Source organism: Mus caroli, unplaced genomic scaffold (genome assembly GCF_978045245.1).
Source record: "Mus caroli unplaced genomic scaffold, Mus_caroli_1 scaffold_5, whole genome shotgun sequence".
NCBI classification, from domain to species: Eukaryota; Metazoa; Chordata; class Mammalia; order Rodentia; family Muridae; genus Mus; species Mus caroli.
Window position 1 is genome coordinate 47,374,822 of NW_028227260.1, and position 12,250 is coordinate 47,387,071.

At 34.7% G+C, this 12,250-nt stretch overlaps 1 non-coding gene across 1 annotated transcript; it reads left to right on the plus strand.

The window, feature by feature from the left end:
• Positions 1 to 10,321: 10,321 nt before the first annotated feature.
• On the plus strand, positions 10,322 to 10,428 carry LOC115030256 (U6 spliceosomal RNA). Its single transcript, XR_003835848.1, has one exon. It is a non-coding gene; the product is annotated as a U6 spliceosomal RNA (small nuclear RNA).
• Positions 10,429 to 12,250: the final 1,822 nt, after the last annotated feature.

The following is a 12,250-nucleotide window of genomic DNA, read 5'->3' on the forward strand; positions in this document are numbered from 1 at the left end:
TAAGAGAAAAAGGTGAAGTAACATATAAGGGCATTTAAAAAATAGATCTATCATTCAAGGCCTTACAAAAAAAAAGAAGCAGTAGACCAAATATCTGAAAGGAAATCAGTTTCAGCTAGAAAGACTATAAGGTAAAAATCACAGGGCAGCAGTGTCCTTGTTATGCTCAAAAGTCTTTCCACTTGAAGAACTTTAACAAGCTGAAAAAAAAAAAAAAGACAAGTTCAGAAGGGATCATAGGCTCAAATCTGTACAACAAAAATTCTTTCAGTCGTGACATGATCTGAATAACATTTTCAAAGAAATAGTGTAATGATCAATTGTATGCTACAATGTTGCAACACTCACTTAGTCTCAGTTGTCCAAACCATGGTTCATTTGCATTCCTGAGAACTCTACTCAGAATTCTGCTCACATTGGCACACATCCTGGCAGAACAGTACCAGTGCCCATAACAATGAGAAGAAGATTCTTCAAGCACCTACCAGTCATTAGAATTTTATGTTATTACTTATTTGATCAATTTACACTATATAACTTGCAATTCATATTCCTTTTTGACACTGTTCTACTTAAACTATGTGATCATTTACGTTTGAGGTTATAGAAAGGGAAATATAAACTCCAGTTCATGTTGAAAACAACCAGACATAGAGGATAGTGCTCTTTACTACAATTTCTCTGGCTCTTATAATCAGAAGTCATTTTGTGTGTGACATGTGAGAAGATTTTATTATCTATGAGAAGACAGAATTTGTTGAGAGATGATCATGACAGACAAATTTTCAAAGAAGAAACAACAGTTTCTTGATGAAAGACTTTATATCCTGTGCATTGTAAAGGATAACAGAGATTGGGTGGTTTTAAAGTACAAAAATGATGGCAAAATTGGGCTTTAGCTCTTGTGTCATTTGCTGCAGGTTTTTCTCATAAACAGATCAAAATAGGTAAGATTTTAGATTATTGGGTCTTGAGACTAGAGTACTCTAGTACTGGATAGTCCTAGCTGTTGTAAAATTATTTATAGAACTTCATTGTATTAAATTTTCTTCACTTTTACACATGTAAACGTATTTCAAAAGTTTTCACTTTATGGAATGGAAAAGAATCATGTGAATCTGTTCTCTTATGGTAATATTATAGAAGAACATAATATTACCAAAATCTATAATGAAATGGAAAGTAAAATCAAACACACACACACACACACACACATATATATATATATATATTCACCCAAATTAGTTATTTTTTATTAGGATAATGTATCCATAACATACTAATAAGGGGGTAAAAAGGTTAGGAAGGGTATAAGCAGTATACAAAGACATGGTTCCAAGCAAACTTTATCTTTCCTCCTAATGAAGAAACAAAAACACAAGCAAAATATACTGAGTTTTTTCTTTGAAATTTTCATATATATGAATAACAAACATTCTGATTATTATATTTGCTCTCTAATCTTTCTCCCATCTCTATCACTTAACATTCTTCCTGTAAGTTCTTCCATATCTATGACTTTTTTTTTCTTGAGACCTACTCAGTTTAATATGAATTATTTGTATGACCATAGGTTTAGGACTATTCATTTTGCTTAATGTGCTTCTCAGTTGGGTACACAACTGAAAACAACTCATGAACCCTGATAATTTGTTAGTAGTTCAGCAGGAATGATAGGATAATGAAAACTTCTGTCAATCGGTGACGGTATGTTGATAGGTACTCTTCTGTGAGCAACCATTGAAGGCAACCATATCTGCCTTAGGGTCATGACATCATTAGCTGTGCCATGTGCACAATACAACATTACAGAATACTTCTTCCTACGTTATATATTCTATATTCTCTCTGCCTCCTCTTTCATTATGTTTCCCGAGTCTTCTTTTTTAATATATGTATTTTTATTAGGTATTTTCTTCATTTACATTTCAAATGCTATCCTCAAATTCCCCCATACACCCCCTACTCCCCTACCCACCCACTCCCACTTCTTAACCCTGGCGTTCCCCTGTAGTGGGGCATATAAACTTTGCAATACCAGGGTCCTCTCTTCCCAAAGATGGCCGACTAGGCCATCTTCTGCTACATATGAAGCTAGAGACACAAGCTCTGGGAGTACTGGTTAGGTCATATTGTTGTTCGACCTATAGGGTTGCAGACCCCTTTAGCTTCTTGAGTACTTTCTCTAGCTCCTGTTTCCTGAGTTTTGAAGGAACTGGTATATGTCCAGTTTGGTAGAACTGGACACTTACCAATCATTTATTATCTGCTTTTTCACTAATATTGACAGTAAATAAAGGCTTCTGATTAAAACTGGGTTCAATAAAAATATTTAAAGGACAGTTTGACACTATTGCAATCTTAATAATAGTATTATGTTCACATGTATGGTTTAAGACATCACCATCTATAAGTTGTTAACTGGATTTCTTTGCCAAGTATGAGTTCCATCTTATAAAATGGGCCACAAACAAATCAGAGAGTGATTGATGTTGTGGGACACAATTCCCATAGATACTCTCTTCAAATATACTACCGATCACTTAAAAAATAGTCAAACTTTATGAATCAATGAATCTATTGGGGAGAATTGCTGAAGTATGAATGATGGTCTAGAGTAGCATGGGTGACTCAAAAGCAGGTGAACCACCCAAAGCTCAAAATGTTATAAGTGATGAAGAAAGCTAGGACATTGAGACTCGTAGGACTTTCAGGATGTGTGGTAAGTCAAAGATTCTTTTCTCCTCACTAGTCATATCTGCTTATACAACCTTAGGGAGGGAGTGGCTTTCTGAATGCCATGCAGTTTTAGAGATTTACTGAGACTTGTAAGGCTCTCTTTCAAACCTTCTAAGTTTTAAGTATCTTCTCTCCTGGATACAATGGTTCATTTCTAAGGGTATGGCTACACAATGCTTGCCAATGCCCATAACATTTGGGTCATGATTCTATCAGTAACTACATCTTTTTAAAGAGATAATATTACAGATCAAGGGGTTTACAAATGGGTAAAATCCTTGACGCGTTCTCTCCCCGAGCCAGCCAGAAAGTAAGTTCCAGCACTGTGAAAGCTAAGCAGAAGGAAAGAAACTTATATATTTCTTCTAATCCATTGCAACATATCCTGCTATAATAGTGTGTTTGGTTTCAGCAACAGGATCTTATCCTCTTCCTGTATTTGGAAATCAAGATACATGCCCTGAGACTATGCAATTTTGGACCTTTATGACTTTCTGAAGAAATACCTCATACCTGATTCTGATCTTATTCTAATCTTAGAGGGAAATTTAAAATGTGAATTTTATTAAAGAGTTATGCAAACGGCTGGGAACAACAAAGAGAAACGTTTGTATTTCTGTGATATTAGCTGATGTTGTTCTTTGTAAATATGTAACTCATACACCTCTGCTGATTTATGCTTTAATATGTCTATGCTAATACATCTGTTGGTAAGTCCTTTTAGCATCACAGACTGTTGTTGAGAAAATTAATCAATAGGTAAATGATAATGTCATCTTCAACAGACAAAGATTATATAACAAAGATTATATATGGGAAATATATAACTTTTCATAAAAGAAAATGCAATGAAGAATAAAATGCTAATCTGGTATTTCTTATTTTCTTCATAGCTTATATCTTTACATGAGAATTTAACCTGCTAGACTGTGTGTCAATATAGTGACTTTCATATATAAGTAATGTCACCAAAATCACTAGAATATTTTGAAGCAACATATATTGAAAATTTTAAAATTGTTTTATAGTTCAATCTAATAATGTCACTTTTAGTATCACAGACCTTATTTTTTTTAGGCATCAAAATAATTTATAATAGTAAAATGTATCTTCTGAAGCTAAAAGTAATATGCATTCAATAAGTTTTGAAATCTATATGGAATATTAAACATGATAGAAATAGAAAAATATCTTATGAAGTCCACTATGAAAGGAAATTGTGAAAAGTTCCTGATTAGACAGAAACTGTTCCATCTCCAAGGGAGAATACTCAGAGTAGCTGTGCCTTCATAGAATGAATGGGATATTGTTCCTTCTGTTTCTATTTTGTGGAATAGTTTGAAGAGTATTGGTATTAGGTCTTTTTTGAAGGTCTGTTAGAATTCTGCAATAAACCCTATGGTCTTGGGCTATTTATAGTTCAGAGACTTTTAATGACTACTTCAATTTCTTTAGAAGTTATGGGAATGTTTACATAGTTTATCTCATACTGACTTAACTTTGGCATTTGAAATCTGTCTAGAAAATTGCCATTTCACCGAGATTTTTCAGTTTTGTTGAATATAGGCTTTTGTAGTAGGATCTGATTATGTTTTTGAATTTCTTCAATTTCTGTTGTTATATCTCCCTTTTCATTTCTGATTTTGCTGAATTGAATACTGTCTCTGTGTCCTCAGGGTAGTTTGGCTAAAGGTTTATCTATCTTTTGGATTTTCTCGAGGAATCAGCTCCTGGTTTGGTTGATTAGTTGGATAATTCTTTCTGTTTCTACTTGGTTGATTTCAGCACTGAGTTTGATTATTTCCTGCCATCTACTCCTCTCGGGTGTACTTTTTTCTTTTTGTTCTAGAGCTTTCTGGTGTGCTGTTAAGCTGGTAGTTTATGATTTTTCCAGTATCTTTTTGGAGGCACAAAGAGCTGAGTTTTCCTACTTTCAGTGCATCACATACGTTTGGGTATGCTGTGCCTGCATTTTCATTAAATCTTTAAAATGTCTTTAATTACTTTCTTTATTTCTTCCTTGAACAAGTACTCTTGGAGTAGGGAATTGTTCAGCTTTCATGTGTATGTGGGCTTTCTGTTGTTTTTGTTGCTACTGAAGACCAGTCTTAGTCTGCGATGATCTGATAGGATGCAAGTGATTATGTCAATCTTCTTTTATCTGTTGAAGCCTGTTTTGTGACTGATTATATGGTCAATTTTGGAAAAGGTACCAATAGGTGCTGAGAAGAAGGTAAATTCTTTTATTTTAGGATTAAATTTTCTAAAGATATCTGTTAAATGCTTTTGGTCACCTTGGTAGGTTTTTCATTTGATGAGTATGAAGTGTCTGATCTTTACTTTTTTGATAAGCTTTGGTTGAAAGTCGAATTTATTCAGTATTAGGATGGCTACTCCAGCTTATTTCTTGGAACCATTTGCTAGGAAATTATTTTCCAGCCTTTTACTCTGAGTTAGTGTCTTTCTTTGACACTTAGGTACGTTTACTGTATGCAGCACAATGTTGGGTCCTGATTATGTATCCACTCTGTTATTTTATATCTATTTATTGGGAAATTGAGTTCATTGAATTTACAAGATATTAATGAACAGTGTGATTGTTGCTGCCTGTTATATTTGATTTTACTTTAATGTTTGTGTGGCTATCTTCTTTTGGGTTTGCTGAAAGAAGACTACTTTCTTGCTTTTTCTAGAGTGTAGTTTCCCTCCTTTTATTTCTCATTTTTTATTAGATATTTTCTATCCCGAAAGTCCCATATACCCTCCCCATGCCCTCCTCCCCTACCCAGCAACTCCCACTTCTTGGCCCTGGTGTTCCCCTGTAATAGGGTATATAAAGTTTGCAAGACCAAGAGGACTCTCTTCCCAATGATGGCCAACTAGGCCATCTTCTGCTACATATGCAGCTAGAGACATGAGCCTTGGGAATACTGGTTAGTTCGTATTGTTGTTCCACCTATAGGGTTGCAGACCCCTTCAGCTCCTAGGGTACTTTCTCTAGCTTGTGCATTTATTTATACAATCCAGAACCTGGAAAGAACCCAGATGTCCCTCATCAGAGAAATTGATACAGAAAATGTGGTTCATTTACACAATGGAGTACTACTTAGCTATTAAAAACAATGAATTTATGAAATTCTTGTGCAAATGGATGTATCTGGAGGATATCATCCTGAGTGATGTAACCCAATCACAAACGAGTCACTTGATATGCACTCACTGATAAGCGGATATTAGCCCCAAAACTTAGAATACCCAAGATACAATTTGCAAAACACAAAAAAATCAAGAAGATATGAGACCAACATGTGGATACTTCATTCCTCCTAGGATAGGGAACAAAATACCCATAGAAGGAGTTACAGAGACAAAGTTTGGAGCTAAGATGAAAGGATAAACCATCCAGAGATTATTCTACCCGGTGATCCATCCCATAATCAACCACCAAATACAGACACTATTGCACATGCCAGCAAGATTTTGCTGAAAGGACCCTGATATAGCTGTCTCTTGTGAGGCTATGCCAGTGCCTGGCAAATACAGAAGTGGATGCTCACAGTCATTTATTGGGGTCTTCTTTCCCTCCTTGTGTTGGTGTTTTCCATCTATTATACTTTGTAGTGCTGGATTTGTGGAAAGATATTGTGTAAATTTGTCTTTGTCATGAAATATCTTGGTTTCTCCATCTATGGCAACTGAGTGTTTCGTTGGGCACAGTAGTGTAGACTGGCATTTGTGTTCTCTTAGGGTCTGTATGATATGTGCCCAGGATCTTCTGTCTTTCATAGTCTCTGTTGGGAAGTCTGGTGTAATTCTGATAGGTCTGCCTCTATATGTTACTTGACCATTTTTCTTACTGCTTTTAATATACTTTCTTTGTTTTGTGCATTCTGTGTTTTGATTATTATGTGACAGGAGGAATTTCTTTTCTGCATCAGTCTAATTGGAGTTCTGTAGTCTTCTTGTATATGTATGGACATCTATTTCTTTACATTAGGAAAGTTATCTTCTATAATTTTGTTGAAGATATTTACTGACCCTTTAGTATAGGAATCTTTACTCTCTTCTATACCTATTATTCTTAGGTTTGTTCTTCTCATTGTGTCCTGTATTCCCTGGATGTTTTGGTTTAGGAGATTTTTGCATATTGCATTTTCATTGTCTGTTGTGCCAATGTTTTCTATGGTATCTTCTGTACCTGAGATTCTCTCTTCTATCACTTGCATCTGTTGATGATGCTTGAATCTTTTACTCCTGATCTCTTTCATAGGTTTTCTACCTCCAGAGTTGTCTACCGTTGTGATTTCTTTATTGTTTCTACTTCCATTTTTATATCTTGGGTGGTTTTGTTCATCTGTTTTGTTGTATTTTCCTGTAGTTCTTTAAGGGGTTTTTCTGTTTCCTCTTTAAGGGCTTCACGCTGTTTACCTGTGTTCTCCTGTATTTCTTTAAAGGAGTTATTTATATTCTTCTTAAAGTCCTCTATCATCATCATGAGATGTGATTTTAAATCAGAGTCTTGCTTTTCTGGTTTGTTGGGGTATCCAGGACTCACTCTGCTTGGAGAACTGGGTTCTAATTATGCCATGTAGCCTTGGTTTCTGTTGCTTATGTTCTTGACCTTGCCTCTTGCCATCTTGTTATCTCTTGTGTTAGCTGGTTTTGCTGTCTTTGACTGTGGCTTATTCCTCCTGCAAGCCTGTGTTTCAGTGTTCTTGGAAGACCAGTTTTTTTCTGGAAGGAATTGGGGTGTGGAGGCCTGTGGCTCTGTGGTACAGATCAAAACCAGAAGGATCCTTTCTCTACCTGTTCTTTGGTTCCAGTGTCCTCATGGCTCTGGGCATGTTCTTCTTGGGCCAGGAAATTGAGTAGGATTGGTGGTCTGACATGTGCTCACAGGTGTGTTGGCACTCCTGGGAGACCAGATCTCTCCTGGTGATATTTGGGTATGGAGTATTGTGGAACTGTATCAGCTCTTAAAAATAAACTTAAAAAATGTTTTGAAGAAAATGCTGAGTGCTTTAGTATTTCCCAATGCAACATGTCTTTTCCTCTGCTTATCTACTATCCACCAGCAATGAGACATAATTTTGAGTAGAAGTTTTCAAGTTTGTTTTATAAATCAGTCATTAAAATCATTGTTTCTTCTATTTAACTGCATTAAATAAAAATTTAGTATTTGTTCACTTTCTAAATATTATGCTACAGTCAGTAAAGTTGTGAACTCACAAATATGCTATAGAAATCCTAGGGAATTTTACAAACTTGTGAGAATGCAAGAATATACATCATCACTCAACATCAATTTCCCTAAAGTTTTCTCCTGATTTTCTCTGAAATCATTAAGAGAGTTGTAGTCATTAGTTAGATTGTACTTTTATTTTCTCCATATAATTGCTTAAATGTCACTTAAGATTTGCTTAAGGGTAAGATCAAATGAAGTAATTGGTTTTCCAGTTTTCCTGATGACCCACGTCTGAAAACTTCAAATCTATGCAAATGCAGTATTTATAACAAATTATTTTAGGCAAGTACCTTCTGAATGAGATGCAATGAGTTTCAGCCTTTAGGAATCTTAAGCTATTAGGAAGTCTGGCATAGCAATAATAAAATACAAACACTTATATTCAAATCTTATTTCTGATGCTGCTAAATGGGAATGTACAACTTAACATAATAGGCAATTTAGCATATAAATGTGTCCCATAAAAGCAAGATGCTGGCAGTTCAAAACAATAAATGTTAACCTTCGGGCAAGTTGTTATTGAGGTGTTAAAGGCCCCTGAAATCTTAATGAACTCGTTTATACTAAGAATTTCTGGTGGTAAGTATGCTGCCTACCCTAATACACTCTTTACTTCTCATGCCCAACTACAAAGGAGACACTCAATAAATGTAGGCCTGAAAAAACAGGCTTTTCCTTTTACTTTTTCGGTATAAGTTTTAATTTGAACTGTTTCTGAACTTTCATAATGTGTTTCTCCTTGTTCTTTGCACTACCTCTTCAAGTATATAGTAGTGGCTCTCTGATCTTTAAAATCAAGGGGAAGAATTAAGTGACTATTTAGGCTATATGATCCATTTTCAATAAAAGTAAGCATATCTTCACATTTTCATAATACAACTAATATCCAATGAAAAAATGGTTTTCTATTCCAATTAAATGAATAGAGATCTTGGCTACACTTACCTAAGGGAATCCTGGTTTTACAACTACTTTTGCAGAAGTTAAACTCTTTTTTTTTTTCACAACTGGCTTAATTGAAGGGCAATCCAGTTGAAAATAGGTTAAAGAAATTCTATTATTAAATAATCTCCAGAAGAAATCATACTATGAAGGCAAAATCTGAAAACTACAAGTTTTTCATAACATCAAGTAAAACAGTCAAGTCTCTGTAGTCTTTCACACTTTTCTTTTTTAGTTACAAACCAAATTTGTTTATTAGATATTATCTTTATATACATTTCAAATGCTATTCCGAAAGTTCCCTATACCCTCTCCCCACCCTGCTCCCCTACCCACCCACTCCCGCTTCTTGGCCCTGGCAGTTTAATCAGTACTGCCTTGTCAGACTTATGTTATACTTCTTTAAAGTCTTGGGCACACAATTTCCTTTCTTAAGATTTTTAATAATCCTTTCTTCACTTTAAACCAGTACCTCTTTGTCTGTCTCCTCATAATTTATGAGTTTAGGTATTATATTTGTGATGAAGATGTTGCACAATTGTAGAGGATTTATGTAGAACATTAAAAGTACTCAGGTTAATCCTTGGCACTAAAAACTGTAAAAGTTAAGCAGTGCCTCTCCCTTCCCCCAACAAAAATAAAATCAAATTGTAGATTATCTACCATTTTCAGGCTGACTTTCATTGGTTCCTTTATTCATCTTCCATTCAAAAAAATTTGTATTTCATTTATCTCCAGAGTTTGTAAGTCATCCTTTTGAAGTGACTCTCAAATCCATTGTGGTATTCCTCCCTCACTGTTTCAGTATTGCATATTATTTTTAATTAATTGAAACTTTGGATAGATTACAATGTTTTTTTTTTTGGTATTTTTATGTGTTTTAATTAATCTGTATGTCTCTGTGTACATCTTTACATGTACCACCCATATGCAACTGCCCAGTAAAGGCAGAAAAGTACGTTCAATGCTCTGGAAAAGGAGCTATAGGTAGTTGTGTGTTACCTGATATGGGTTCCAGGAAACAAATCTAGATATTCTGCAAGAGGAGGAATTGCTCTAAACTATGAGACTATTCTCTAGTCCTCATACTTAGAATATTTTTCTTCCAAAATTTAGTATATCATCATTCCTTTACTGCTTTCCTTTCTAATTTAAACTTTGTGTTATACAGAAGAGTTGAAATCACTGAAAATTTAGTAAAAAGAAAAATGCAGTGATCTTATATGCAGTTATTTCTATGTCATTTATTATTGTTGCTTTCAAGTTTCCTAGATACATATAACTTATTTGAAGAAATGTACTCCTAATTCTCTCCTGTCAAATTTTTCCTCTATCCCTTTCCCATTTTTTTCCTTCCCAAACTCATGTGATGAATTTTTAAAAACACATTGAGTCATGCTCATTTCAGTAGCCCATATACTAAAATTGGAACGATACAGAGACGATTAGCATGGCCCCTGCACAAGGATGACACACACATTCATGAAGTGTTCCATATTTTTAGAATCTAGAGAGAGTATATACCAGAAGCCTGACAGCACACCTAGAAGCTCTAGAATGAAAGGAAGCAAATTCACCTAAGAAAAGAAGAAGGCAGGAAATAATCAAACTTAGGGCTGAAATCAACCAAGTGGAAACAAAAAGAATTATTCAAAGAATCAACCAAACCAGGAAGTGGTTCTTTGAGAAAATCAACAAAATAGATAAACCCTTAGCCAGACTAACTAGAGGGCACAGGGACAATATCCTAATTAACAAAATCAGAAATGAAAAAGGAGACCTAACAACAGATCCTGAGGAAATCCAAAATATCATCAGATCCTACTACAAAAACACATTGATTCTAGTTAGTGTGGCCTGTATGTGTATAGGTGTAGGGCCACCTATTCTATCAATCCACCATTATTTTATCATGATCTTTTTGCATTGTTGTAGAGGAAATTTAACCCATCAATATTGCTGTGCTTGCAAGAGATCACATCCAAAGTATTTCTAGGTCTGTGTGATCTCTCTCGATTGACACACTTTTAATCACTGTAGCTGGAACACAGCTATATCCTTAGTACACACCTTCAACACCAAACAATGAAGTTACAGTTAGTTTGTAAAAGAAAGCTGCCATGTTTGAAAATGAAGTCTAAGGGAGAGTCAGACAAAGTGAAAATTCAAAGAAAGATTTGATAGAATGAGTCAGAAATAGGATAAGACTAACTCTCATTAGAACAAACAGGAAAGAGGCAATACTTAATAACAACACAGAGTAATTGAGGAATTCAAATGAATACAGTTCAGGTAAATTCAGGCAATGCAGTGAATTTGAATTTAGTTCTTTGTAGTTAAGAACAACTCAGTTGAATCCAGTTGAGTTCATTTCAGTTCTGCTAGTGGAATTCAGAGACAGTTTTTCAGAAACAAAGCAATTCAGTATGAGGCCAAAAGAAGCCAGTTTGAACCAGTCATCTTGGAGAGGAGTTTTGAGCAAGAACAACTAAGTTGAATCAGTCAACTAGAGTTCATAAAGATCTAGAAAGGGTCATCTTATTCAGATATAATTCTGTGAGCTGAAACATATTAGGTATATGTTAGCAAAAGTTGCATGAAAGCTGAAACCTTCAAGATTAGATTGTATGGAAGCTAGAATTTTCTAGCCATTGACCTAGAGATTTTTGAATAGAAAAACTCTGAGCTCAGCCCAAGCCATGTATTTGTAAGGCTTGAGTATGCCTGTCATCCATTCATCTGAAAAAATGCAAATGAAATGTACACATTGGGATGAAGTAGTATGAAATAGATGTCATATTTACAGATTAGCAACCTGTAGTCTTTTATTCTCTGCATGTTGGCTAGTTGTTGGTCTCTGTATTAGCTCTCTACTTCAAATTTCTCTGATGAGGGTTGAAAGAGTTCTATTCATTGTGTGTAAACAGAAAAAATTAGGGGGCAATATGCTATTATGTCCTTTCATCATAAAATATTATTATAATTCCTCTCAGGGCCGGTGATCAATCCAGTTACTAGTTTGGGGCAATTACCCATACCAGGAATGTGTTCTGTCATAGCATTAATATTATTTTTAAGAATGGTTCTAAAACTCACCCAAATCTTTTTTCCCCAAATTGTCATCTCTAAGTTTTAAATTAACAGTTTCTATGCTATATAACATTATGTTAAAGATATTTTCCCAAAAAAATCTCAAAAAGCTCATGATTTTCGCACAGTAATGCCATACATAGAAATTATTTTAGATAACTTTAAAAAAGAATTAATTTTAATTGCAGTATTACGTAAGCAGCTGACATGCACTAATGATCACATCTTTCATGA